Source organism: Myripristis murdjan, chromosome 15 (assembly GCF_902150065.1).
Source record: "Myripristis murdjan chromosome 15, fMyrMur1.1, whole genome shotgun sequence".
Taxonomy (NCBI): domain Eukaryota; kingdom Metazoa; phylum Chordata; class Actinopteri; order Holocentriformes; family Holocentridae; genus Myripristis; species Myripristis murdjan.
The window spans coordinates 7,178,913-7,184,472 of record NC_043994.1 but is presented as its reverse complement, the minus strand read 5'-3'; positions in this window follow the sequence as shown (position 1 = coordinate 7,184,472).

Here is a 5,560-nt window from a genome sequence, read left to right as displayed (position 1 = left end):
AACAACTGTATTCTGTCCCCTCCTTAAAACACACCCATGGCTATGCCTAAGTGAGTTTTTGCCTGTCCTAGTCACAAACATACCCACACTTAACTCTGTCAGTGCAGTTGATAACCCCATGTGACTGAGATCCCAGACTATGATTGTGATACTTTTCTGTAGATAGAGCTGAACTACTTAAAGTAATTTTAGTTTGACAAAATACATTTTTAAAAGTATTACAATGCAGTTTCTTTGGGGAAAAATATCAGACATAGCTGCCCTGGCTTGAGTCTTGCACATTGATCCTGTAATAGAATTTACAGCACTTTCCCCCAGTAAATGGGTATAAAACATGGAGGTGCAGTTTTGCTTAGCTGTACATTGTGCTGTCATTATAGGCATCAATTAGGTATGTCAAGGTAGGGCAGCCGAAATAACTTGGAATCAGGTTCATACACACAATCTGCACTTATTTAGGCTAATTTGTCTATACGACGATAACAGACCTCTGATGGACCATAATATATATCATAATTCAGGCAGGGAGAATCAGCGAGTGTCAGTGAGTGAACTTGTTTGTTACTCCATAAATTTCGATTGTCGTGTGTTATAGAAGAATTTTTCCCAGCTGCTTTAGATAAGACAGTACAAATAATGTCCGTGACTGTAGGTGTCCCCCCCCCCCCCGGTAACAAATGAATTCAAACGTTACTGACTAAGACTGACATCAGCCTGCGTTGTCGGGCTTCGGTGCTTTGACACTACAATAAATTGGCTTATTTTTGTGCCAGATTTGCCTTTTGTTTTGCTGTGTTTTGAACAGTCTTTGGTAACCTGCTAGAAATTAGCATATAATTCAGTGCATTTCTTTACTTTATGAGAGGTTCAAACATACAGCCCATGATAATTAGACCTCCGCTCTCTGTCCGTGGTGCTGAAATATCTGCCAAAATAAATGAGATGAAAGGTGTTTTTTCTGCTCTCTCTCTTAGTTGCGCATTACATGTAAACGTTAGGCGTTGTGAATGTGAGAGAGCTGTATGTCTGTTAAAACAGTTTTCAGTAGAATAGCAGCTCCTTCTGTTCTGGCTGCTCAAAGACTTAAGTAAAAACCTTAAAAGCCCGATTAACAGTCCGGGCTTTTATTTGCTTCTGTCACTGAGTCCAACCGGCCGAGATTTGGGACAGGCGTCTATAAAAGTAAGAGCCTTCCTTTAATTCCTTTTTTGCAAAACTGTCGCTCAGCAAAGATGGAAAATGCTCATTTTTTTTTATTTAAATCAGTAAGTATGATTATTATCTGTATAAAATGAAACTAATTAATAACATATAAATTGATTGCTTGCAAATCAATTTATATGAGTATTTCTGTGATGTCATGTCACATTGCCACAACTTGGCTTTTGCTGAAACAACACCCCTGGCTGTCATCCTTGCTCCTCAGCAACAAATTTATATCTATTTCATCCAGGTAAAGGACATTCAGTTGAAAACACATTTTAACACTCGTGTGCCTTTAGCATTAGTCCAAGTCCAGGACCAGTTTCAGTGAGAAATAAGGTAGGGACGACTGGTATAAACATTTTCCTTTATTTTTGAAAAATAATGTATCAGATATATATTTAGTATGAAAATTCAACTTTCTAGTCAAACAAGTGCAACTTTAAACATTGAAGGAGAAGTCCAACCAAAACACATTAAAAAAAAAAAATCCTCCTTCCCCATTCTGCTATCCATACATGGCTCAAACAATTCAGAACCCATTATTCTCCATTACTTAACTAAATCTGAATATTTCTATATCCAAAAATGCTCTTCCCTTATGGTTTGTACGTGTTTTTTTCTAAAAGATTCCGGCTTGCAGTACACTTCCAAAAATTACATGACCAGTGGTTCCATGACTTTGCCTATTATATAAATGTATATAACCCACAAAATTCAAAGAACAGATTGAATTCAACAAATGCCTCTAAAGTATCTATCTAACCACAAAAGCACTTTCCAAGATCTTGGAGTAAGTGACATTCAGGCTCTTGGGGGACTGGTCCAACTGCAGGCCCTTACAGCAGAGCATTGAGAAAGGCCTCTCCCTTGTCTCTGAATGCTCTTTGAAGTAGAGACTGAAAACATTGGCGGGAAGGTCTCAGTTGGCTGGATGCTGCTCTTTTAGATTACTTGTTAGCCTGTCAATCAAGCACTGTGCGATCAAATTGGCGGTGCCCGACTGCTGATAATGGACTACAAGAGAGATGATTTGCTTTCACATCTGCTATAATGCCTCTGCTATACATTCAGAATGTTCCAACATTCCACTGATTTCAGTACCAGTGTTACTTTTTTGTCTCTGCGTATATATCATGACTCAGCACAGTTTAGTGAAAAGGCACTGGTGAGCAGCCAAGGCTGCATTGATATGCCTGTACAAATGAATACACATTAAGCCACCAGTAATACCATGTAATAAGAGGAATGCAACAGAGTAGCTGATAAATGGGGTCAAGTAAAACCCATCTTTAGATATTTTGTAGTATCACTGTTCTAAGTGAGGAGTACAGTTCTGCAGCATCAAATGCATCTGTAGGGACAGCCCATCCATTCTCCTGCATTAATAGTAAACAGAGCTCAAAAACAGTCTCATCACAAGGAAACTGACTCTTGGGTGTACACTCATCCTTGCACACAGCCACCTCCTCAAGGTCCACTGTTTTGAGCTTGTCCTCAGCACCATACACCTGTGGGACTGTGAACATGAGGACTGGACGACCTCCATGCACATCTTGGCCTGGCCTAGGTCTGATCTTGTGGGTATTCCATGTTCGCACCACTTCATCCACTTCTTTCTGCAAAAATATGCACAGACATTACACTTGAGGTAGTGTGTAGCCTGTAATGGGTATTGCATTATCACCACTCACTTACAGATCAGGGCATATGGTGCTTTAATTTTGCACTTGACTTTGCCCATAGGGTAAGACTGATTTGATTAATATTTGGCCTGGACCTATCTGGGATTAAGGTACTGTTATCAAAGAAGAGATCAGGGTTGTGCGTTTGTTTGTGTGTGTGTGTGTGTGTGTGTGTGTGTGTGTGTGTGTGAGCGTGTGTGCGTATATGAGTGAGTGAATGAGTGAGAGCGAGAGAGTTATGGTACAGGGGAAAATTGCAGTGTGTTTTTACTTCCTATTTTGTGCTAAATGAACGTTCATATTAATATTGCCATATTAGTTATCATATTATGTGTTACCTGAACGAGGTCGAGAAAGCAGAACTGGATTAGGCTTTTATCCAGAAAGTCTCCACAGAAATGGCCATTCTCTTGGAGGGATTTGAACAAGTTCATCCAGAACTGAACGCTTTGTTTTCTTAGTATTCCCCACCAGGATTCAATGCGTTGATTGCCCGTACTGCGTCCATAAATAAAACTGTTGTCTTTGGCAAAAGCATCGGTGTGGTTTCTTCTCAGAAACACTTGCATGGTGGCGACATGTCCGTTTTCAGTACCATTATCCGCACGAATCCTCTCTGGACACCCACCCAAGCGCGTAACGCATTGAAGTCAGCTACAACCTTGGGGTCGCTGTTTGTTGTGTAAGCTTCCATCCATAAAACAAAACGACTGAAGCCATCGATACATCCATTAATCCCTATACCATAGGGCTTCAATTTGTCATAGGAATCCATGTGCCATAGAGCATTAGGCCCTTTACTGTTGTACTGCCGGCGCCTAAGACGCTGCGCTCTGCGAAGCTCCACACCTTGAGGGTCAATTAATTTGATGATCTGTCGTATTGTGTCCTGCTGTACAACAAACCCCATCTGAATTGCACGCAGATGTAACCAGCGATATCCTTGCATCTGTCCATTGCGTTGTAGTTCCTGATACACAAAAGCGATCACCTCGTCCAAATCAGTGTGTTGTTTTCTTCTGAATAGGCCCAAGTCACGGCAGTGTCTCTTTAAAGTCCGGATGCTGATGATAATATTGTGATTCTGGGCTAAAATCAACAGGATTTCCTTGTTACTAAAGCCGATTGCAAAGTATAACTTGATAAGGTCATCAACTGCAGGCATGATATACGGCAAGCAGCAGTGTAGGCTATTCAGTGTGTGATCCAACCTTGCAAAGTGAAGCATAAAAGTAAATATATTTTCCGAGTTTTTTTCTCGCAAATTTGCGACTTTATAAAGTCAGAATTTCCGACTTTTTTTCTCGCAAATTTGTGAGTTTATAATCTCAGAATTTCTGACTTTTTTCTCGCAAATTTGTGAGTTTATAAAGTCAGAATTTTCGAGTTTTTTTCTCGCAAATTTGTGAGTTTATAAAGTCAGAATTTCTGACTTTTTTCTCGCAAATTTGCGACTTTATAAAGTCAGAATTTCCAACTTTTTCTCGCAAATTTGCGACTTTATAAAGTCAGAATTTTTGAGTTTTTTTTCTCGCAAATTTGTGAGTTTATAAAGTCAGAATTTCTGACTTTTTTCTCGCAAATTTGCGACTTTATAAAGTCAGAATTTCCGAGTTTTTTCTCGCAAATTTGTGAGTTTATAATCTCAGAATTTCTGACTTTTTTTCTCGCAAATTTGCCACTTTATAAAGTCAGAATTTCCGACTTTTTTTTCTCGCAAATTTGTGAGTTTATAATCTCAGAATTTCTGACTTTTTTCTCGCAAATTTGCCACTTTATAAAGTCAGAATTTCCGAGTTTTTTTTCTCGCAAATTTGTGAGTTTATAAAGTCAGAATTTCTGACTTTTTTTCTCGCAAATTTGCGACTTTAGAATTTCAGAATTTCCAACTTTTTTTCTCGCAAATTTGCGACTTTATAAAGTCAGAATTTTCGAGTTTTTTTCTCGCAAATTTGTGAGTTTATAAAGTCAGAATTTCTGACTTTTTTCAAGCAAATTTGCCACTTTATAAAGTCAGAATTTCCGACTTTTTTTCTCGCAAATTTGCGACTTTATAAAGTCAGAATTTTCGAGTTTTTTTCTCAGAATATTACCCCCCCACCGCACCCCCCATGCTCCGCGTATTTTTTTTTTTCTTCAGTGTCCCCAGTACGACACAGAAATACAGAAATAAATAAATGTGGAAATGTAGAAATACAGAAATAAATGTAGGAATAAATAAATAAATACATGAATAAAAACAGAAATAAATAAATAAATAAATGTAGAAATATTCATTAATTTAATTATTTATGCATTTATATATTTATATGCGTATTTATTTATTTATTCATTTATTTATTGTTTTGTCATATTTCGTCCCTCATAGGTCTGTCAAGTCTGTCAAGTCTGTAAAGTCTGTCTGTAAATCCCTCTGCCTGTCTAGTGGACACAGGCTGCCACGACAAAGTTTAGATTTGCTGAAACTTGCTAGTCACACACAATTTTGATTTTACATTTGGTTGCATTGATCGGCACTGCTCTCCCTTCCAGTGGGCGTGGCCTCGATGTGACATTTCAGCACTTTTCTGTATGTCTCCATAACTAAACTGGGGCACTTCCATGATGTCAACATGTCACGGTTATGATGGTAAACTGTGTCCTTGAACTAATTAAAGTGCATTCTGCAATAT